We start from the raw sequence: 25,088 nt of genomic DNA on the forward strand, positions 1-25,088 counted from the left end.
TTAAACTTTTGAAAAACAGAAGGGATGTGTCTGGAACAGCAGTGACTTTGGCTGATGGAACTGAGAGGAAGTTCAACAAATGTGGCACTGTGTTCATCCCTTGCTTGAATGTGGATTGGGAAAATGTACTTTACATCCCAGAATTAAGTTCTAATTTGTTAAGTGTGGCTACCTTAACAGAGAATGGATATAGAGTAATTTTTAGCGGGATCTATTGCTATATACAGAGAGATGGACGAGTAGTCGCAAAAGGTGTAAAAAGGAACAAAATGTATATGATGTTTGACAAAAATAACTTTCCAGATGGGGCACAAGTCTATTGTGTGAAACAGAAGATTATGCATGACAGGTGTATCCATCATCTTCACAGAGCGATGGGTCATGCACCTGTTGAGGTGCTCAGAAAAACTTTAGAAATATGCACAGATTTTGAGTGTGAGAAATGTGAAAATTTATTAGACTGTGCAGTTTGTTCAGAGATGGGAATTGAATCAAAAGAGCATCCAAAAAGATCTGGAATTAAGACCCAGGAAATGTTTGAAATAGTCCATCTATATGTAACAGAATCTGATGTAAAAAGCCAGGGAGGTTCTCAATTTACTTTGCTGTTAGTAGATAGACACACGAGATTTGGATATATTTACTTCCTTAAGGATTTGAAGGAAGCTGTTGTAAAGGTGTCTAATTGGATAGACATGGTTCAAAGGGTCTATGAACAGCATGTAGGTCAAATAGTTTTTGACAAAGGAGTTAATGTGTGTAATGAAGAGATGAAGAAAATGTTGAGTGAAAGGAATATAGGATTTAAAAATGTAAAATCAAATAAGTCAAATGAAGAAGGCGTGGCTCAAAATAGGATGAAGCAAATTCTTCACATGAATGAGTGTTTAATTAGAGATTCCAAAAGCTCAACTAAGAATTGGCCAGAGTGTTCACACACAAGTAATTATATTTTAAACAGGTTATGGGATGAGGAATTGGATGACATCCCATTTCGGAGAATGTATAAAAGATCTCCACAATTAAAACAGCTGAGAATTTATGGTCAATTCGCCCAGGTACAAGTTCCAGCCAACCAAAGGAAAAAGGGAGAGCCTAAGTGGAGAAGAATGCAGTTCTTAGGCTACTACCAAGACAAGCTTAAATTTCACAGTGGTCTTGGGAGGCTTATTTTCTCAAAGAAGGCATTCTTTGAGAAGGATGAAGGCTGGGACAGGTTGCATTTGAACAAAGAGATGTTGTTTCATAACAATTCCACCAAAGAAGCGGAGGTACAGAAAGCTTCAGGTGGAGGGGGTTCTGTTGTTGAAAAGGAAATGCAACGAACCATTAAGGAGGAGATGGTTACTCCAGTGAAACATGGGGAAGTACAGACTCCCCAGAAGAGTCAGAAGAGAGGGGGTAAAGGGAAAAAATCACCTAAGCTTGAGAGTGAAGAGCAGGTGACAGAAAAAAGTGAAGATATATCTCTTCTTGAGACCGAGATTGAATCAGTTGATCAGTGGTCTCCAACTTGTCAATTGGCACAGGTGCTGCCAAAGCGCAAGAGATGCAAAAACATTGTGCCTGTTTATTAGTCTGAACGGAAATTGAAATATGTATATATGTTCAGAGAGAGTTAAATCAGTTTTGTGAATAATTGTGATGAAAAATAAAAATGTAAAAGAGATTGAGAGTGAAAGGAAAAAACTCTCTAGTTTTTGGTGTGAAGTAGGATTATGTAATGAATTGGTTTTAAGAAATTGGATTTTAAGAGAAATTGAAATCCATGGTTAAGCCAGCAGTGGTTGTAATATAACCTGACAGCATCAAATTAATCTATGTGGCACAATGAATTAAGTTTTCAGAGGTTGGGAAAACTTTTGATTAATGAAGTGAAGCATCAGTGTATTAGGTTATGGTTCTGGCATCGATTGTGTTAATAAAGATGCAAGAAGAGAGTTGATGTATTGTGATCAAAACAATTTACATGTGATTGAAAAAGACTGTATATATACATGTATTATCTTGTGGAAGTTCAAGAGAGATTGATCAAATGTGTAGAGTGTTAAAGTGATTTGAACATTTCGGAGGGGAATTGTCAGGGTATTGTGTATTGTGAAATGTTAAAATCAATCTGGATTCAGCAATTATGGAGTTAATGAGAGTCTGCTATGATTGATGTATCACAGGACCAATGGGGTCAAGTGTGTTTTGACCGGGACTTACTATGTTGTTTCCTGTGGAATGCAGAGGAGTTAGTTTTCCTGTGTTGAACGGAGAACAGCGATGAGCAATGTGCCTGTGTGTGTGCATGGGTGCAAGCACTCATGGAGGAGAAAGGACTGAATTTGCTCTATCTGTAAATAGATCATGTAAATAAAGTAAATCAACAGTTGGACTTCGTCTGCTGGAGTGAGTTTATCCAGTGCTGTTTTCCACACGGGGAAACAGTCTGGAGAGAAGGAGGTGAACCGGGATGGTGAATTTTTGGATTTCACTCTGCTACCCATCATCCCCGCTGACATAACCAACATACTGAAAGCAACCAAGTTTTGACATTGCAGATGTTTAACCAACATTTTTGACATGAAGATGACAAAATCTACCGACTGACATCAGAATTGGACTTCCCAGGTTAAACTCCATAAGAAAAACTTAAGTTTAAATAAAATTTATGATATTTCCAGGCATATAACATCTATAATAATTTGTGCTAGCTGTAAAAGTGTATGCTTTTAATTTCTCCTAAATTATCAAGTATTTTTGAATAACTAGGTACCAGATTAAAGATATTTTTATTTAGTGTCTAAAAATGTAATAATATGTGTGAGTCATAGATCTTGATTTTTAGATATTCCAATTTAAAGTGAAAATCTATGTATAAGAGAATTTTCAAAATGCTGTATTGCTGATTCTAGTCAACATTTCTGTGAAATTTGGACATAATTATAGATTTTGTTATGTTTGTTTTTAAATATGTAATTATCAATAGTTTTTGAAACATTATAAAAAAAACACCTGAAAGTAGTCATGTCATTGCTCTCTTGATCTTCTCCCTTTCAGAGCTCCCTTACACAGGGGCGGTTCAAGCGGTAGGCAAACTACACAGTTGCTGAAAGCGGCATCCTCTGGGGGGCGCCGTTGAGGCACCGAGGCCTGGAGCACCAAGGGAGGATTGCGAGGGCGCCTCTCCGCATCCCGGTTCAGTGCTGAGGCCTGGCCCTCAGAGCTCGGCTCAGAGCGCTCAACCTCAGCCTGGAAGGGAAGAGGGGAGGAGCAGCCTGAATGACGGGCAGCCCCTGGCTGTCCGTCATTCAGGCGGCTCCACCCCTTCCCTTCTCTTCCCGGCTGAGTGCTCTGAGCCAAGTGGCGATGGCCTCGCCGCTGAACCAGGATGTTGGGGGGGGGGGGGGAGTGGTGGTGCGCAGGTGGCCCAGGCAGGGACAGCCATCCCAGTTCAGCACCATTAGGAATATATTCATAACCTGTTAGGATTATGATACCAATAAGGTTAGATATTGGTGCAGAGTAAAAAAAAAAAAAACAGAAGACTAGGAGTTTATGTGAGCAGAGGTGAGAAAAAGCAAAATAGTCAGCCTCCCTTTCCCTTTAAAGAGTCATGCGCTGTCGCCCAGTTTCGAACTTCTCGTTCCTGGGTAAGGCGATTGAGAGGGCAGTAGCGGAGCAGTTGGAACAGTTCCTAGATGATACAGCTGGATTAGATCCCTTCCAGTCCGGCTTTTGTACGGGGCATGTTGGCTATATTGGTCTCCATCATGGATCATCTTCGATGCCAGCTTGATCAGGGTGGGTCGGTGCTGCTCGTGTTATTGGACCCCACTGCAGCATTTGACACAGCCGATTATAATATTTTGACCCATCGCCTTGCCGTTGTTGGAGTCAGGGGGACAGCTTTAAATTGGCTGGCCTCCTTTCTTCACAACCGTGGACAGCGAGTGTAGTGGGGAGGCTTGGTCTCTGAAAGGTCCCCTCTACTTTCTGGGGTTACTCAAGGGGCCATTCTCTCCCCTCTGTTGTTTAACATCTATATGCGACCACTTGCTCAGCTGGTTCGAGGTTTCGAGCTTGAGTGCTACCAGTACGCTGATGACACTCAGCTTATGTTGAAGATGGAAGGCCGACCGGACTCTGTACCCGATAACTTTCATCAATGCCTTGAGGCCGTTACTAGATGACTGCGTGCCAGCAGGTTGAGGGTGGGTCGACCGGGCAGTGGGGATATCCAGTTGCCTACCCTGGATGGTGAGGCGCTATGCCCGTCATCATTGGGAAAGAGTCTGGGAGTCCTTTTGGACCCTCTGCTGACAATGGAAGCCCAGGTCTCCGCCATTAGTAGAACCGCCTTCTTTCATCTGCGGCAGGCTAGACGGCTGGCCCCCTATCTGTCAAGGGACGACCTAGCTACGGTGATCCAGGCCACGGTCATCTGAAGACTGGACTACTGTAACACCCTCTACATTGGCCTTCCTTTGTCGGTGATCCGGAAGCTCAAGTTGGTACAAAATGCAGCTGCTCGACTTCTTGCAGGAGTCCCGATGAGATGTCATATAACACCAATCTTACTGCAGCTGCACTTGTTACTAATTGAGCACTGGATCACTTTCAAAATGATGGTGCTTACCTTTAAGGCCTTACATGGTCTAGGGCCAATGTACCTGAGGGACCGCCTCACCCCCTACCAACCCCAGAGATCCCTCCGTTCTGAGGACCAAGATCTGTTGAAAGTTCCCAGTTTTAAGACCTTGCGTCTGACAGCAACTAGACGTAGAGCTTTTACAGCAGTGGCGCCATCACTCTGGAACACTCTGCCACCTGAAGTTCGTGCCTTGTGGGACTTATCAGTCTTCCACAGGGCATGTAAGACACACCTGTTTCGGCAGGCTTTTGATCTCTGTTATTGCTGTTTTTAAATTGCTTAGATTTTAGCTTGTTCTTGTAAGCCACTCCGAGCCCTGGGGGAGTGTTTTTAAGATGTTTTTAAGATGTTTTAAAGATGTTTTTAAATTGTTAGATTTTAGCCTGTTCTTGTAAGCCACCCTGAGCCCTAGGGAAGTGGTGGCATATGTTTAAATAATAAATAAATATATACATAAAAATAGGCATCAGAGACATCAAAAGTAAAAATATGTTTACTCACAATCTTGTATGATGATGGTCATACAGGTAAAAAACATCTTAGTTCCAAAAGAATACAGTTCAGGAAGTAACATCAGCATGGCATGGCTGGATCAAGAAAACAGGAAGAGCAGAGAGAGAGCAGGAAGAGAGTCTCCCCTTTTTATGCCCCAAATTCTAAAGGTGTACATCACTTCCTGTGTGTCCCCAGGAAGGATACTCCCCTTTTTCACTTCACATGCGCAACCCTTAAATGGTGCCATCAACTTTGGAATGCAGCTTGGCTCAGGTTACTAAGCAAAAAACAAAACCAAAACCTAAATACATAAACCATCCCACATTGAAAATGCATGCATGATTATTAGATAACCCATCAGCCCTCCTCAATCTGTCATGCATTTTAAACAATTAGTCCCATCTTGACACAGAGGTCTTGGAAACCATCTATAGGTAATGGTTTAGTAAAAATGTCCGCCACCATCTCTTTCATTGGACAGTATGTCAGTTCAATCATTCCATCTTGAGAACGTTTGCGTACAGTATGGTACCTTATTCCAATGTGCTTTGTACGCATCATCATCTTCTCAGACTTGGCAAACTTGATACAACTTTGGTTGTCCTCAAACACTTGAATAGGTTTCTGCTCATCAATTCCAAAGTCAGTCAGAAGTTGATGAGGCCATAAAAGTTCATCTGATGCTAGGGTATGTATTCTGCCTCTGTAGTAGATTTAGCCACTAATTCTTGCTTCCGGCTGGCCCAAGCGATGGGACCGCCTCCGTATAGAAACAGGTATCCACTAGTTGATTGACAATCCGAAGAATCACTAGCCCAGTCAGCATCTGAGTAACAAATCAATCTTGGTTTGTCACTTGCTGGTAACTTTAATTGTAAGTCCATTGTTCCTTTCAGGTATCTTATAACTCTCTTGACAGCTATCCAGTTTCTCTGAGTAGGTGCACTGACCTTTCTGCTTAGAATTCCAACAGCAGACGACATATCTGGTCTTGTATTGGTAGCTAATAGGATTGTCCAAAAATTCATTATGATTCTTATTTCGGAATTATTTTGGATCGCTTTTTGAACCGATTATTGAGATGTTGTCCCTGGGCGCAACTGGCAATGTAATTTGAACCATCGTTGGCCCATTCTCTAATTGTGTCTTAATGTTTCGTTAAATTCCCCCCCCCCCCCAAAAGACTTTTTATATTTAAAAAAATAATAATTTTTTTTTGTTTCTGCAACCTAACTTGAATGGGAGCCTAGCGCAGCCTAAAATGGCTGCCGCTCCCAGGCCAATCAGAGATTTCCACGATGGCTGGAAAAGGTGGGGTCTGGCGTCCTCTGCGTCCACGTGAAAGATCTCCATAAAAAACCCCTCCCTAACCCTGGCAAGCCATTCGGAGCTGGGTTACAGAGTGGAGAGGGTGGTTCGCAGCGCTAGTAGGAATCAAGCCACATGCATTGAGGGGAGAGGGAGGGTGAAGTTCTGGCTGTAGAGAGAGAGACACTGAGACAGGGGTTTGGGTCTGGTAAGGGCTGGCTTTTGTTGCTGGTTCGATATTGTGTGTATTTTTTGGGTAATTGGCTTGGGGCTTGTGGGATCTGGCAAAGAGTCCTTGCTTGAATAGAGGCATTAGGCAATTTTTAGTTTTCAAAGGACGTGGGCGCCAAGGCTTTGCTTTCCTGACGCTCCGTTTCTATTCCCAAGCCCTCTGCCTCTGATTGATTTCAGCAATCTCTAGATCAGCCATTGTTTTGAATCCTAAAAGGGTCCAAGGAAATCAATAGTTTCCAAAGGACGTGGCGCACCCGCCAAGGCATTGCTTCCCTCACGCTCCGTTTGTAATCCCAAGCCCCCAGGCTGAGTGTTATTGCAGCAATCACAAAGTCACACATTGATTTGAATCCATAAAGGGTACACTGCAAGTAATAGTTTCCAAAGGACATTGCCAATCCTGTCAAGGCATTGCTTGGTGTGTGCTGCATTTCTAATCCAAAGTCCTCGGCCAGAGTTTTATTTTTGCCATCACAAGGTCAGCCAGGGGCACCATCAATCAATAAGGTCCAAGGCAATTTATAGTTTCCAAAGGACATTGCCAATCCTGTCAAGGCATTGCTTGGCGTGTGCTGCGTTTCTAATCCAAAGTCCTCGGCCAGAGTTTTATTTTTGCAATCTCTAGATCAGCCATTGTTTTGAATCCTAAAAGGGTCCAAGGAAATCTATAGTTTCCAAAGGACAGTGGCATTGCTTGGCGTGTGCTGCGTTTCTAATCCAAAGTCTACAGAAGTAAAAGAGGGACTTTTACAGTGATAAGAGCCCAATTGAACAGGAAATAAGACTTTCAAACCAGGAACAGGTTTTCAAATATTGAAAAATAGTGTATTATAAAAAGTTATGAAAATTCGCCAAAAATCATAGGAGACAGGAAACTTTCTGCAATTTGTTGAGCAAAGAGTGTTGAATGTGATCTCCCACTGTACCAAATTTGATGAGGATAGCTCAAGAAATGAGGGCAAGAGAGCCCTGTAAAAGTCCCCCCGGTTTCATTTTTTTTTGGCGATTGCGCATGCACGTCCGCCATTTTAGAAACATTAAGAATCATTACGAATTTTCAGAATATCCGAAATTTTTGGGTGAAAAATTGGGAAATATTTTCTATATCGAAGCGCCGGCACCCCCTACTTTAGAAATGAGAATTGAAACATTTTTTCCATCGATCGGACAAGCCTAGTAGCTAAGTATAGGAGCTTTCCTATAGCAGTTCTATACTGGTTGTTGTTTGGCCAAAGTTCACTTTCTTCATTGTTTCTTAAGAAATCTGTAGTCATTGGTGTAGCTATTGTTTTTGCATCTTGAAGTCCAATAACTTCCAGCAAATCTATAATCTTTTGCTTCTGACTCAAGAGAAAAGATCCATCTTCCTCTCTCTTGATTTGTATTCCAAGATAGTACGTAGCATCGTCAAGTTCCTTCAATTCAACTTGTTTGCTAAAATGTTGTACAACCTCAGTGTAATCTTCATCTGATTGACTTGATACAATAAGATCATCTACATAGGTCAGAATAAAAGTACAATGTCCATTTTTGGTTCTAGTGGACAAACACTGATCTGCTTCTCCTTGCTTGAATCCCAACTGCTTCAGCATTTCATCTAATTTCTCATTCCAAACTTTTGCTGATTGACAAAGTTCATATAGCCCCTTGTGAAGTTTACAAACAAGGTGAGGTCTTCTCTTGTCCTCGAAACCAGGTGGTTGTCTCATAAATAGACTTTCTGTAATCTTTCCATGCAGGAATGCAGTCTTAACATCTAGATGTCATACAGTCATCTTCTTTGAAGCTGCAACACTTAGAAGTAGTCTTATGGTGCTGTGTTTCACAACAGGTGCAAAAGTTTCATCATAATCAACTCCATATTTCTGAGAAAATCACTGAGCAACTAGTCTCACTTTGTAGCGCTCAATTCTTACTTCTGCATGTCTCTTAAATGTGAATACCCATCTGCATCCAATTGGCTTCTTACAGGGTGAAAGTTCAGTTAGTGTCCAAGTTCCATTCTTGTGTAGAGCATCAATCTCTTCTTGTGCTGCCTTCCTCCACTGTTGAGCTTCTGTGGCAGGTAGCATCTCAATTTCCTCTATTGTAGACGGTTCACTGGATAATGTTGACTCTGCAAGGTAAGACAATCTCGAGGGTGGTACACCTCTGCAATGAATAACTCTGAGTTTGTTCTGGAAGACAACCTACCTCCGCAGATCCATCTACTCCAGGACCCAGCTCACCAGCATCATCCTCTAGCCCTCCTGTTTGTGTACTCCCTATAGCAGGGGTCCCCAAACTTTTTAAACAGGGGGCCAGTTCATGATCCTTCGGACCATTGGAGGCCCGGACTATAGTTGGCCACTGAGCAATAATAATAATAATAACAACAACAACAACAACAACAACAACAACAACAACAACAACAATAAAGAGGGTTGGAAGAGACCCTTTGGGCCATTGAGTCCAATTCCCTTCTGCCTTTATGCACCGAAAGCACAAGCAAAGCACCCCTGACAGATGGCCACCCAGCCTCAATGTTAATAATAACAATAATTAATAAAGAGGGTTGTAAGAGACCCCTTGGGCTATTTAGTCCACTTCCCTTCTGCTTTTGTGCACCAAAGGCACAAGCAAAGCACCCCTGACAGATGGCCACCCAGTCTCAATGTTAATTAATAATAATAATAATAATAATAATAATAATAATAATAATAATAATGGTTGTAAGAGAAGAAGAGACCTCTTGGGTCATTTAGCCCAACCCCCTTCTGCCCTTGTGCCATGGGGGCCGGATAAATGGCTTCGATGGGCCGCATCTGGCCCCCGGGCCTTAGTTTGGGGACCCCTGCCCTATAGCGTCTGTGGTGGGTTCTTTGCCTCTCTGGATGAACTCCTGTGACATTTCCAGTGTATCAATTGAAGAAATTGTTGGTACATCATCAATGGACTCTATAAGCTATAAAGTAGTATTCTCTTCTTCATCTAAAAAAGTTGATCCTTTTAGATCGACTTTGCACTACATGTCATGTAGATACTTCACCAGTCATTAAGTTCATGATTCTATAACCTTTATTTGCAGGCGCATAACCAACTAAAATAGTCCAACTTGTGCCTTTTCTGCTTAGGAATGTAAGCATAAGCTATACTTCCAAACTTTTTGATGCATTTCATACTTGGCACATTCATACTTGGCACATTTCATACTTGTCCACAACTCAAAAGGAGTTTTTGTAGCACCTTTCATCGGTAGACAATTCTGAAGAAAGGTAGCAGTGACAAAAGCTTCGCCCCAAAGGCAATCTGGAAGACTTACATGTTTTAACATACACCTTGTCATCTCAACTGCAGATCTAAGTTTCCTTTCAACCACTCCATTTTGCTGAGGAGTATAAGGAACACTCTTAATATGCTGAATTCCATTCTCTTCCAGGAATATCTGTGTGTGGTGTGAAGTATACTCACTACCACAATCAGTTTGAATAGCTTTTGGTGTGCATCCAAACTTAGTTTTCACCACAGCAACATATCTCTGCAACATGTCTTGAGCTTCAGACTTATCTTTCAAAATGTAAGAAACACAAAACCACAAAAAATCATCTAAGAAAATAACTGCATAACGATTTCCCCCATAAGAAATCTTAAAAGGTCCACAAATGTCGCTGTGAATTAAATCTAGAATCTTAGTAGATCTCTTTTCTGTGTTGACTGGAAAAGAGGGACTCACTGCTTTCTGTTGAACATAAACTACACATTTATCAAAAGTTGTATTGCTAATCTCAAGGTTTGTAGCCAAATTGTCCTTCTGCAACTGCAGAATTGCATTTGCATCTCTATGACCAAAATGTCTATGCCAAATTTCAAGGTTCTTTTCATCAACACGTGTCTTAACCATGTTGGCTTGCTCAGATGAAACACACAATTCATACATTCCATTCTTTTCAAAAGCTTTGGCATATAAAACACCTTTTTTTGTAATATCACATTGACCATTCTCAAAATGAATTGCAAATCCTTTCCTGTCCATGGAACTAACACTTAGCATGTTGCATTGAAGTGAATCAATGTAAAGAACATCTGAAATCTCTGTTACAGCAACCTCAGGCAAACTACATTTCACAATACACTTTCCAGATCCTTTTATTTTCAATAAATCTCCATTAGCTACTCTCAAATCACCTTTAACTCCTTGATTCAGTTCAACAAAATTCTCAGAGTTATTTGAGCTATGCTGTGTACAACCTGAATCAACAATCCAAACATAATCTTTATCTTTGTTCTCATTAATTGTTAAAATAGAATGAATAGCCATTAAACCTCTGTGTGATTGTCTATTTCCAGCAGACTTATTTGTAAAAACTTTCTTTTCCTGCCTTACTTGCTTATTGCCACCAATGGCGTGCCATCTTTCTTTGGTAGGCAACAAAATCTAGCAATGTGACCAAATTTGCCACAATTAAAACATGTACTCCCCTTTGGGCTGTCCCTTGAAGCTCCGCCCCTATGAGGGTGGTGACTTGATGCCATGTAACTTGATTCATTTGCTCTGAAGCCATCCACATGTGGACTTCATTTGGTCATCACGGCCAAATTAAAAGTTATATCTTGATTTGATTCAATGGCAGACATATATGGCTCGAAGGTCCTTCCTAAAGAGCCTATCAAAAATCCAATGTTAAAACCAGACATGTTTAACTTATCAAGCATTTCTGTAAAATTCTCTAAATGCTTATTACACTCTCTCTTATCATTAAGCTCTGTTTTCATAAGTTTCTTCAACAATCCAATAGCAGCCAGCTTAGAAATATGACCAATAAAAATTAAATAAATAAAGCAATAAGTTAAATAAAGCAAATGCAGCTAAAATGTAAAACAAATTAAACAAACATAAAGGACTGAAAGCATAATGATGTAAATAAACTTCTGGTTTGTAAGGTAACTCTTTTATCTATTCTATTCACTTCTACCGTCTACCTTTTATTTTTCAGTGATTGGTTTTTGGGGGGTGCAAAATACTGTTCGCTTACACTTGAAAAATACCTAGGGCCGGCCCTGCCCTTACATCTACCTTCTTGAAAGCAGCTATGAGTCATTCCTTACTGTGCAATTTGTCTGCTAGCTTGAGTTGCTGTCCTGAGACTTGAAGCCCTGTTACTTGCTGTTAATGTTTTCTTTCATCCACCTGATCCCAGAAGATGCCTAAACATCTATCAAAACAACTGAACTTTCTTTTAGTATATGGCAAAAAAGGGCAAATACGGAAGGCAAAGAAGGTAGTACGTTGAGAACCATTGCAGATGATACTGAAGAAGAACCTAGAATATGTACACCTGGATTGCAGGTGAGGAAACTGTGGAAACTGAGGTGTCTACCACTGGCTCACAGCAAGATCAGTGGTGGAGTCTATAGGTGGAGAAGTGTTCAAGGCAGACCTGTCAAAGCAACATTCAGGCAACTTCACCAACACCAATGGAATATTATAAGCTAAATGCACACATCCCATTTATGGACTTTTTCTGCAGTTGTCTTCAAGTATGGTTTACAAGACACAGAACTGCAAGTGTTCCTCCCTATTAATTGTGGCCATTTAATATCCAGCTTGAACAAGTGCACAGAACTTTACAATGAGTGCCTTCAAGACACATTGATGGAAGAGTTTGACCTGTGGTGTAGAAAACGGAAAAAGATTACACCTGCAGAAAAAACCATCAATTGCACTGGAAGCATATATTTTCTGTGATGGACAATCTTTTATGAATATGAAGAAATTTCTTCAGATTTCTGCAACATTGCCAGTGTCAATAGCTACAAATGAAAGATTGTCTATAATATAGAATGAGTAATAGAATTTAAATTATTTCATGTTATGGACCTACTCTTCATGATTAGCTAAAAATATTTTTTTTCAACTACCACCACCCCAGCCTACTCAAATTTTTTTTCTGGCTATGGGCTGGCAGCAGGGAAAACTTTCTTACTCATTAGCTGTCTAAGCTCTGGCTCATGGAAAGGAATGACCTCTTGTGGCTACATTTGGCAAAAAAATAAAACAGAAAAACCCCAGACGTTTTGTTCAAAAGCAACAACCACTTCTTTCAGACACTCTGCAGGCACTGAGGCTTGTTAGTGACCCATGGCCTTGGTCATTCAGTCTGTTCAACTCAGAATGATTTTCATTAAAAGCTGGTCATGCATAATTTGTGGATATGTCAGTGGAGACAAAATGTCAATGAGAAATAAAGCAAGATGTTCTGAAGGTGAGCCTCACCTCCTAGTGTTCCTGTCCATGTTGTTTAGATGTAACCTAGGGCAGTACAGTCAGCCCTCCACATTTGCTTGTGTTCAAAATGGACGACCCCTGTGAACGTGAAAAAAATAAATAAAAGATCCAGTCTTTCTTTTAACCCAAGAGAACACATCTCTGGCAATCTCTAAGTTTTCCTGCATGGCTCTATAGTCAACTTTGGTTGGAGAACCAGCATTTAAGTACGATTGTCACCTTTGGTGACCTTTCCTATCACATGATGCTGTGGACATCATGTTGTTGGTCTGCCTCCTATCCATGATAAACACATCTTCTGCTATTGACAGGGAAAAAAAACCCATCAATTAGAATAAATAACATCACATTCCCATCCTGCTACCTGCTGCAATGGGATCATTCTGCTTGTGTACCATCAAGGACCACATTCTCTTTTTCTCCCACATCCCCCTCTCATAATTCCCGAGGCAGCATTTTTAAAATTTTCAGATGTATTTCAATATTAATGGCCTTGCAGCTTCAAAGCCTGTCTGCTTCCTGCCTGGGGGAATCCTTTGTTGGGAAGTTAGCTGGCCCTGATTGTTTCCTTTCTGGAATTCCCAGTTTCCCTGCTTTTAGAGAGTTGCCCTGGTTTAGAGATTATATTGTTCTGTATTATTATACCACAGTAATTATTTCATATTATATTTATAATCTTTTATTATCTGCTTAGAAGTGGATTATATGTGGTCCCTTCTACACAGCTGTATAAAATACACACTGAAGTGGATTATATGGCAGTGTGGGCTCAAGATAATCCAGTTCAAAGCAGATAATATAAGATTATAAATGGGTGGAAGCTGTGTGGAAGGACCTTGAGTCTACACTGCCATATAATCCAGTTCAAATCAGAACTGCTTGTATTTTATAGGCAGTGTGGATCAGGCCAAAATGCACTCTGCCTGTGCCCTGGGCGCCATTTTGGCTGAGAGAGTTTCTAGGATACGAAGGGGGCGGGGCCTAAAGGCAGCGGGGGGGAGGGGGGCTAAAGGCAGCAGAGCCTACCTTTCTAACTGGCAGTTAGGGGAGAGAAAGGCCCTTCCTCATTCTCTGTAATTTGGACTTTTTCTAGGTTTTTTAATAGAAAGACATATTTTGGATGACTTTTGTGGCCAAATTTGGTGTGATTTGGTCCAGTGGTTTTGTTGTTTACTCCATAGTAAAATGAACATTACATTTTTACATCTATATAGACTAGCTGTGCCCGGCCACGCGTTGCTGTGGCATTGTCTGGTGGTGTTGGTGAGAACTTGTTGACGTAGTGGTAGTATTGAATGTTTGTTGTATAGTTGTCTTTATGTTTAGTATGCATTTGGTTGTTTGTGTACTGTGAAAGTGGTGAGGGTAGAGGGGGTCTATGTCCCTGTGTAGTATTATATAGTATTTGTACGTTGTCCATGTGTTGTGAATGCTTGGATTGTGTCCTGCTGCATAGTAGAAAGGGTTGGGCTGGATGGCCTTTAGGGGTCTCTCCAAACTCTTGGATTCTATGCTTCTATTATTATTATTATTATCATCATCATCATCATCATCATCATCATCTTCATCATCTTCATCATCATTATTATGTAGAGGCTGGATGGCCATCTGTCAGGAGTGCTTGGATTGTGTCCTCCTGCATGGTAGAAGGAAGTTGATCTGGATGATCCATAGAGGTCACTCCAAACCTTAGGATTGTATGATGTTGTTGTTGTTGTTGTTATTATTATTAGTAGTATTAGTATTGAGAGGTTGGGTGGCCATCTGTTGGGAGTGCTTGGATTGAGTCCTGCATGGCAGAATTGGATTGGGCTGGATGGCCTTTAGGGGTGTCTCCTAACTGTCTGATGCTATGATTTGATGTGTATTATTATTGTGCAGATATTGGATGGCCATTTGTCAGGAGTGGTTGGATTGTGTCCTCCTGCATGATATAAGGAAGTTGAACTGGATGATCCTTAGGGGTATCTGCTAACCTTAGGATTGTATGATATTCTTCTTCTTCTTCTTCTTCTTCTTCTTCTTCTTATTATTATTATTATTATTATTATTATTATTATTATTATTATTATTATTGAGAGGCTGGCTGGCCATCTGTTGGGAGTGCTCGGATTGTATCATCCAATGGCAGAGTTGGGTTGGACTGGATAGCCTTTAGGGGTCTCTCCTAACTATCTGATTCTATGTTTCGATTTGTATTATTACTGTGCAGATCTTGGATGGCCATCTGTCAGGAGTGCTTGGTTTGTGTCGTCCTGCATGGTAGAAGGAAGTTGAACTGGATGATCCTTAGGGGTGTCTCCTAACCTTATGATTGTATGATATTCTTATTATTATTATTGAGAGGCTGGGTGGCCATCTGTTGGGCGTGCTTGGATTGTGCCCTCCATGGCAGAATTGGGTTGGACTGGATTACCACAGTAATTATTTCATATTACAGTAGAATCTCACTTATCCAGCATTCGCTTATCCAGTGTTCTGGATTATCCAACGCAGTCTGCCTTTTAGTAGTCAATGTTTTTGTAGTCAATGTTTTAAATTCATTGTGATATTTTGGTGCTAAATTTCTAAATACAGTAATTACAACATAGCATTACTGAGCAATTGAACTACTTTTCTGTCAAATTTGTTGTATAACATGATGTTTGGTGCTTAATTTGTATAATTATTTCCTAATTTGATGTTTAATAGTCTTTTACTGAATCCCTTCTTATTATCCAACATATTTACTTATCCAGCGTTCTGCCGGCCTGTTTATGTTGGATAAGTGAGACTCTACTGTATATTTATAATCTTATATTTTCTGCTTAGAACTGGATTATATGAGGCCCCTTCTACACAGCTGTATAAAATGCACACTGAAGTGAATTATCTGGCAGTGTGGACTCAAGATAATCCAGTTTAAAGCAGATAATATAAGATTATAAATGGGTAATATAGCTGTGTGGAAGGGCCTTAAGTCTACACTGCCATATAATCCAGTTAAAATAAGATAATCTGTATTTTATAGGCAGTGTGGAAAATGCCTGAGGCCTAACTGTGCCTGTCCCTGGGCTGAGTAGGGTGCTAGGAGACCAAGTGGGCAGAGTTTAGCCTTCTAAGTGGCAGCAATTGGATAAAAAACAATTATTCCTTTCCCTCTAATTAGGACTTTATTTTTCTTTTCTTTTTGTTGTATGAACATAGAAGCATGGATGAGGGGTTGTGTTGCCAAGTTTAGTGTTTCTGGGATGTGTAGTTTTGTTGTTTTGTCCTAGGTCGAAATTTTTTTATCCTTTTATATATATAGATAGATAGCACATTTTGGGATTTCTGAATGTGTTTGTAATGTGGTTGTATTCCCTCAGTTTCACCCCATTTTCCTAGATGCATTCCCTAGCCACATTTTGGTCTCATACAATGTTTTCTATAAGCTTAGAAAAAAATGCCAAAGCTGTAGAAATTCTTGTGAAAAGACTCGCCCTTTTTCATTCCTGCACTTGTTCCTTTCACCTTCTGTCTGGCAAGAGAGGCAAAAACGGGAAGATCACACTTTCCTTTTGAAGCCAGGATTCCTCTTCCTTCCATTGCCACAAGGATGAGATCCTTCCATTCATGACCAGAGCTCCCTTTGATAATCAGAGCCATGCCACCAAAGACTCCAAAATGGATGGAGGTGGCAAAATTGACAGTAAGTAGTATGAATGGTCATGAAACAATATTTAATTACCCAGCCCTCTATTAATGAACAGTACAGATGTTATACCACTAGGAGGCAAAGTCCAACCATGTGAAATTTGTCTTTAGCTCTGGGTGCTTCCAGGCAGCACAAGAATGCAGATTTTAAATGGAGGACAAAAAAACAAAACAAAACAAACAAACAAAAAAAACCAGGACCTGAGAACATGTCCTCACACAGATCTATGGGTACTGGGATTTCTTCCCCCACCATCCTCACAGCCTTCCTCTGTATCGGAACAAGATGAAGAGCGGATGGAGAACATCCAGCAGAGGGTTTTAAAATAAAAATTACTCCATTATGTACATGTACATGGACTGCACATGCACACATGTGAATATCATAATATAAATATAAGCAGATTCTCATGTGTACATATGAGGTTCAGCACATAACTGAGGAAATAAAAAGAACTTCCACTGGATTTCTCTCTTCCAATTGTTTATTCAAGCTCTGTTTAATATTAGAAAATTTAAAATAATGAGTTTCAGAGAGTTCTAATTGCTCTCCATTCATGCATCCTTTAAATCAGCTGTGTGTCTGTTTCATAGCCCAATCAGCTGATCGGCTGTTTCGGGCTTTTTAAAAGTGGACATGCGCTGGTGCAGTCTCCATGGAGAGAGGGAAGGAAATCATGTGTTTTTTGTGAGTGCAGGGATATACGGTGATGCGAATATGTGCATTTTCCAGCCAGAATTGGGATAGTGTTTTTGATCTGTTGCAGCGAATCATGTTTTCTATTGCACTATGGCACCCAGTCATTGAGAGCTGTTATGTAATGTTGATTATTCTGTATAGGGATTGACTATACTTATGTAGTGTATCTCCACATGCAGATATTTACACTTCACTGAAGGTGTGATCGGACTCGGGCGACCATCTGCGTTTAGTCAAATCTGACCTGCAGCGATGAGTTCCGCAGATCAGGAAGAGTCACGCTGAGACCAATTTGACTGTGCAAACATGCCCAGCAACTGCTTAAATTGTATCTTTTGCTTCCTCTCTGTGCCTTTCTAAGCCCTGAACTTTGTAACTATCTCAAATAAAATCTATTTTGTATCCCCTATGGCATGAGAGCATGAATTCCCTCTCGCGGCTCTGCCCTCCCTCCCTTTCTCCCTCGCTGGGCAAGCCACGGAACAACAGGCTACCCCAGCTTCTATTCCTGGCCATATCTCCTTTGTTTTGAATCCTAGCATGTTCATTTTTCATATTCTTTTCTAAAAACGCCTCACCGTCAGAAGGAGACCACCCACTCGCAAATTGACCCGGTCTTTGGGGGCAGATCAGCTGATTGTCAATCTGTCAAAAAATGTCAAAACGGAGTTCCCTTGCATTATGGCGTGGTTTTCTCTGCAAGGGCAGGCTTGCCGAAGTTCGGACTGCATGCGGGGGCCACCCAGAGCCCCTGCCCCATCCATGAACTGCCCCCATCCCTGGAGTGCCCCCTCCTGCCTGACCTTTTGACCTGGGGGGTTGCTTCACCCAGAGAGCCACAGATTCGACTCCTGTGGACTTTTATTTTATTTCATGAATTCCACACCACAAAAGGTTTGGGAAACAAAGGGAAAATATTGTTCCTATGTATGAATTATGTACCCTACCTGTTCCTTTTCTTTATTCTTGTGAAAAATGTCTTATATTAAAGAATGACCGAGAGCTGACTTAGGAATTAAATTGACAAGTTGCAACATCCCAGAGGGAGATAATTCCTCACACCAGGAAACTGTCAGACACCCATTTCTTGCATTGACAATAGATTAGGTTTTTTTTCCCATTAAGACATCGGAGCAGGGCCATCTTTTGGGAAATCAGCTGTCCGGATTCCGGGACCACTTAACAACAGGGACAATCCACGATCACCTCGGCTGTCAACATGGACATGACACCTTTCAAAAACAAATGCAGCCCATCTGACTCACCACGGCCTGGCAGAGACAAAAATGTATACAGTAGAGTCTCACTTATCCAACATTCGCTTATCCAACATTCTGGATTATCCAACACATTTTTGTAGTCAATATTTTCAATGCATTGTGATATTTTGGTGCTAAATTCGTAAATACAGTAATTACTACATAGCATTACTGTGTAATGAATTACTTTTTCTGTCAAATTTGTTGTATAACATGATGTTTTGGTGCTTAATTTGTAAAATCATAACCTAATTTGATGTTTAATAGGCTTTTCCTTAATCTCTCCTTATTATCCAACATATTCACTTATCCAACGTTCTGCCGGCCCATTTATGTTGGATAAGTGAGACTCTACTGTATTTACACCCCAAGAAGCAGTCTAGAAACCCCTTCTGGACATTCACTCAATGACTCAATCATAATTCCTCGTCAATCCCCGGCAAGTCCATTGTTCCTAGATAAGCCTGCCTCCTCATCCCTGATTGGTGGGGGACCCCGAGGCATAGGAGCCCTCTGATTGGACAAGGGTTCCCGCCGCCATTTTAAGGACCAATCGGCACATAGGAAGGCGGGGAAACGTGCAGCGCGAAATTCAATCCGCGCCTCCCATATTTTTGTTATAAAAGTGATTCATCTGTAAATGTATGTCATGACTTCTTGGTGAGCGATTGCAGATGTCATCCTTTTTCAGCTGAAACTGAATAAAACAACTCGGTATTCTTTCTTCTCGTCTGGATGGTGAGAATTTCTGGCTAAATCTTGATTTATAGCGGCTCCCTCCCCTTGCCAAGATCTTCGGACCTGCGGGGCAAGAAAGGAGCAAGGATTTCCCCTTAAAAGGAAACCCCTAACCGAAATCTAGCTCGATATCAAAGGTATGTTGGATTTTTTAAACATTTTATTCATCATCACAAAAGAAAAGATTATGTAACCTATGCTTTAAGATCCAGTCTATCCATGGAAAAATACTTTAAAAAAACAACTTCTAGGGCCCATCAGACAAGGAGCTCCCACAGTTTTACTGGAGGCGTCCAAACATCCAAACTATTTCTCCAGTAAAAGCGAATTAATTTGAGACAAAGCAAGAAAACCCTGCTTTGTCCCAAATTAATACCTGGGTCTTCCTGAAAGGCCTGGGTCTAATGGAATATGGGCCCTGTGGGGACTTACCGCAGAGCTCAATTCACTTCCTCAGACCCCATAATGCTAGGAGATGGGGCGCGCGCGAATCGTTCCTGCCCCTCACAGCCCTGCTTCCTGATGCAACATTGCTATGTTCCAGGAAGCATTCAAAGAGGCCTAATGGCATCCTGGTAAGTTTTTCTTTTATGTTAAAGTTTTTTTTGGCGGCGGCGGGGGGCGGCAGGGGGGGTTAGGTTGTCCCCATTGTAGTGTAGTTGTTACCACGCTACAATGGGGACAAGGCACGGGAAAGCCCACTTCTTTTGGGAGCCCGTCTGGACAGCAACGCAGGAGAAAATGGGTTACTTTAACCTATTTCCGCTTGCGATAAATTGCTGTCTGGAAGCGGCCTTAGTTTTTATTTCCCCACTCCCTGCACCTAAAATCTTCCCATTTCTACTCATCTGCCAGCTTGCTCACTTACCTGCATGAAATTCTGTATTGAGTACAGTTACCTTGGCTAGTGCTTATACAATGTACAGTAGAGTCTCGCTTATCCAACATAAATGGGCTGGCAGAACATTAGATAAGCGAATATGTTGGATAATAAGGAGAGATTAAGGAAAAGCCTATTAAACATCAAATTAGGTTATGATTTTACAAATTAAGCACCAAAACATCATGTTATACAACAAATTGGACAGAAAAAGTAGTTCAATACGCAGTAATGCTATGTAGTAATTACCATATTTACGAATTTAGCACCAAAATATCACGATATATTGAAAATATTGACTACAAAAATGTGTTGGATAATCCAGAACGTTGGATAAGCGAGTGTTGGATAAGTGAGACTCTACTGTATATAAAAAGACAAGTGTAGAGGAAAGGAGTAGGACATCAAAAGCCAAATTTCTCATGATTTCAGCTAATATACACTGCAGATAATTAGATAATCTATACCCAGTTCATTGCTTTTACCCCACTTAGGAGTTAAACACCCAAGTTATTTAGTGCAAGAGTCAAGGGATGGAATTTGAAGCTTTAATTCTGCCAAAAGAACTGTTTCCATTAGTGGAACTATGAGGGCATGCTTTCCTCTTTCACACACATGCCTTTCATCTTCAAAACCTTTGCTGGAGGATTGAGAAACCTTCTGGAATAAAGGTCTATAGTGAAGGCAATAGGAAGAATGTTCTCTTGCAACAGCAGCTGGAATGTAACAAATATTACATTTGTCATCATGCCATTAAATTTGCATTTCAGTCTTCTTCATCCAAATTCTAACAATCCATTTTTTTCATCTCAGGAGCAACATGAGAAACTGCAAGTGGCTTTTGATGTGAGAGAATTGGCTGTCTGCAAGGACGATGCGCATGGAATGCCCAAATGTTGGATGTTTTACCATCCTTGTGGGAAGCCTCTCTCATATCCCCGCATGGAGCTGGAACTCATCTGCGCCCTCTCCAGGTTGTATTCAAACTGGCAACCTTCAGGTTAGCAACCCACGTTCAAGTCAGCAGTCTGCTGGCACAAGGGTTTACCCATTGTGCTACCGGGCGCTCCATAACTGCATAACAATCCATAACTGCACATCTTCAAATTTCCTTTTACACCTACTCTTTGAATTATATACCACTGTTAAAAAACTACAGTCAGACTTCCCTGTTTGCAAGTTTGTGTTTTTGATTATTTGTGAGCTTGTACTACCACAACTGCCTCCCTAAGTTGGGGCTACCATGTGGACATCCTTATGTTAGGGACTGGCCTTGTTTGTCCAGTGCATTCAGAGAGGAAGTAAAGGAGAGAATTCCAAGAGAGCCATAAAACAAGCCTTTTATTGTTATCACAGCTATGATAAGGCAAACAGCCGTAGGCACCCACTTTTAATGGGTCTGTACTATGCAAATGGCGGTCGCACCAGCATGTCACAGCAAACAAAGAATATATACCTTTGGCTTATCTAAAATTTACCAATGGCCGAGGGTTTTCCTCACCTTCCACACCCACTTGGCATAAGGGATACTAATGACCTAACTTGTTTACTCTGAGTTTTCTTCTCTCCTTGGAACTTTTTGGAGAAAGGCACCAGCTCACAGGAAGGGAGGGGCATATGCAGAGGCAAAGCCACATAGGCAAAAGTTTACTATTTTCTGGCTTATGGTCCCTTCACTTAGAAGGTGAGGGATCACTGGTGAACCATGCCTCGCTCCTGAAGATGTGGCTGGTGCATGAACATTCACATGGCAGTCCTTTCCTCAGAGGATGAGTGGGAGGACTGTTCAACTGGTGGATGCAGCTGATGTGTGAGGGTTCACAGGACAGCTCCAGCTCCAACTCCAGCTCCAGCTCCAGGTGGTAGAGAAGCCATAATTCCCAGCCCTATCTCTCAAACATGGGGCTACCATGTGAATCATATGAACATTCATACAGGAGCCCCATTCTTAAGAGATTACTGTTTGGGGGCTGAGCACACTGTGTGTTTCCTCAGAAAGCATGTGTCACTTCACTTGCCCTGCAAATCTGGCTCCTTTTCCTCTTCCTATATGCCACAAGTGCCTGTTTTGCCCAGGCAAAGAAAGGGAAGTACAGTACTAGGGACCCCTTTGCCAGTCAGGTGGAAACCACAGGCCCCTTCTCTGAATATAGCAACAGATAGTTTTATGACAGTCAATATCAGCATGTCACACAATAGTACACAGCAGGACTGTGTTCATGTGTGACTTAACATTGGGTCTAACAACCATGGTAATATCAAAGTATCGATTAACGTAAATGATTTTTTCAAGATATGCAATAACTGTAATATGATATGAGATTAACACTACACAGTAATTTATTGCATAAATGAAGGAAATGCTAGATTTCAGTTAGAATAAGTTTTTTAAAAACAATTTGAAGCTCATGGATGCCCTAAAATCTTTCCATGAACACCCAAAGGACCATGTTCTAGAGATTCCTGTTCTAGAGACATCTAATAAATCCCTTCCATTTTGTATTGATGAGCATTTTGAATTTATTTTACCAGCCTCCACTTTTCCTTTGATTTACATTTTGAATGCCAAGTGTATAGATCCTCTGTTTTTCTGTTCACGCATACTCAGGAAAGAAATTTGGAGGCAGATGTAGGCACAGACAGCTATAGTATGATCACCTAGAGAAGAATCCCGTCAGTTACTCGCTCAAGCTTTATGACATAACTTACAACAAACACATGGCTACAACCTGACACAAAAGTATTTGTTTTTTCAACTGTCCAGCTCTAAGTGTTGATGTTGCTAAAAGATTTACAGATAGATAAAGAACAAAAAGAAAAAGTCGAGAGCTAGCTTCAGATAAAAAGAATTTGTAAAATGAGCATCTTTCTTAAAAGTTTTTATGGTTTGATTATTGGTTTCATTGGTTTCTTGTCTTGTTTTTCTTGTTTTTATTGTTCTATTCGGGCTTGGCCCCATGTAAGCCGCCCCGAGTCCCTTCGGGGAGATGGGGCGGGGTATAAGAATAAAATTATTATTATTATTATTATTATTATTATTATTATTATTATTATTATTATTAAAGTTTGTCCCTAATTTAATTGCTCCTGTGTGTGTGTGTGTGTGTGTGTGTGTGTTTATGTATCTTTTCAGGCTGTCTGTCAATCTATGGCAACCCCAGTAATTTCATATATTATTTTAGGCAAGGAGATTTTTCTTTCTCCCATCCAAGTACTAACCAGTGGTGATGCTCCTTAGCAGCCGAGATCAGATAATATTTGTTGTCTTTGGAGTTTTAACTGATCTTGGAGTCCTCTTTTTGTTAATACACTCACTAAGACTCACATCTTGTCAAAAATTCTCATACAAAGAAGTTGAAGTCAACTCCCCCCCCCCCCCCCCCGGCTAGGGTTCCTTTCCTAATTGTCGACCCCTTAATCCCTTTTTTTTTGTTGTTTTTGTTTTTGTTTTGTTTTGGGTTTTTCTTGGTTTTTTTTGTTTTCTTTTTTTTTTTGTTCCACATGTCTCTTTCTTCTTGCCCCGTAACAACTTAGTTGCAGCGTCCCATGTCACATCAATCCCTTAGTTCACCCTCCCCCCCCCCCCCCGTATTTCCCCTGTTTCACTGTAAACTTTGAAATTTGAATAAAAAATATTTTTTAAAAAAAATTCTCATACAAAGTAATCCTACTGAGAAGTGCAATTTTTCTGTGTTTGCTTTGAAACAGGAGTAGGGTGGTGATTTCAGCTAGGACCACAGTTAAGAGGTCCATGCCTGGTGAGCATGTGCTAAAGCTCATCTGAGCCAGGACAGAGAAACAAGCTCCCCAGATTGAAGTCAACACAGTCAAAAGAATATTATGATTTGGCCAAAAAAGATGCAAGTACAAGCAATTTGCTTCAAAATGTACAAACATAAATACAGAAAAACAGGACATCTTATACAGTTCTGACAGCTATTCAGACTTCTGGCTCTCTCATCTGGTTGGCCGACTAGGATCTGCACCAGGATTAATCAGGGTTTATCTTGACGTCACAGCCTGCAGGCGGGGATTTCTAGAAAATATTTTTTTAAGAGAAAAAATCATATTATTTGCTTGAAGTCTATTGGTGAACTATAAACCATTCAGGGGAGCGGGGTTGCTGTCGCTCAATAACAGTACAATCTCAGTGCCAATATCTATACTAGAGTAAGAATCATAACATGCTCCAGATGTTGTTGGACTCCAGTTCCTAGTCTTTTTCACCATCAATTAATAGTGGCTCTGAGCTCTGGAACATGTAGACCAACAGCATATCGAGATCTGTATGATTCCCACCACTGGTTTATATAGTTATATGTATCCCAATAGTTGTCGTTATTTAAAACAAGGAACTTTTAAAATGGTTTCCAAAGTTCAAACACTAATCTTGACATGAGAATGTGCATGTAGGTACATCGAATAAGTGTAAGCAGCAAAAACAGAGGAAGCACCATGGAGAAAATTGCAACAGAGGGACACTTCTGCAGACATAGTGTCTAACCCAGTTTCCAGCATCTAAGAACCGCTTCATGCTTTATGCAGAAGTGAGAATGCCCTAGTCTTTTTCTGGTCTTTTATTGTAATGATCATGTGAGAGGCAGTCAGGCATCCTTAGACATGCTATGGATTCATGGCCAACTGTAGGCTGACATTGCATGATCTTTGGTGATGTATGTTGCCCGTGAATGGGCAAGACACACTATGAAGAAAACAAAATTAACTGGATAACATTATATCAGAAAAGCCCTATGTTTGCCTTTTTTCCATAATGTAGAACTGTCATATGACAGCATATAGTATGAAACATTCCCAGACCCGTGGATACGTGAAACCATGGAAAATGGTGAACCCGATTATGTTCAATAGAATGAATGATGGAGGCACCGAGAAGA

The 25,088-nt window shown here is 40.8% G+C and overlaps 2 long non-coding RNA genes across 2 annotated transcripts in view; one reads left to right on the forward strand and one right to left on the reverse strand.

Moving 5' to 3' along the window:
* Positions 1-13,980: 13,980 nt before the first annotated feature.
* On the forward strand, positions 13,981-23,274 carry LOC134297138 (uncharacterized). Its single transcript, XR_010003899.1, has 2 exons — positions 13,981-19,450; positions 21,007-23,274. It is a non-coding gene; the product is annotated as an uncharacterized LOC134297138 (long non-coding RNA).
* A 512-nt stretch (positions 23,275-23,786) lies between these two features.
* The window catches only part of LOC134297137 (uncharacterized), a 31,925-nt gene continuing 30,623 nt past the window's right edge, over positions 23,787-25,088 (reverse strand). The window contains exon 3 of the long non-coding RNA XR_010003898.1: positions 23,787-24,229. This is a non-coding gene — a long non-coding RNA (uncharacterized LOC134297137). The remainder of the gene's footprint in view (positions 24,230-25,088) is intronic.

The sequence above is a fragment of the Anolis carolinensis genome, chromosome 2, assembly GCF_035594765.1.
Source record: "Anolis carolinensis isolate JA03-04 chromosome 2, rAnoCar3.1.pri, whole genome shotgun sequence".
Lineage (NCBI taxonomy): Eukaryota > Metazoa > Chordata > Lepidosauria > Squamata > Dactyloidae > Anolis > Anolis carolinensis.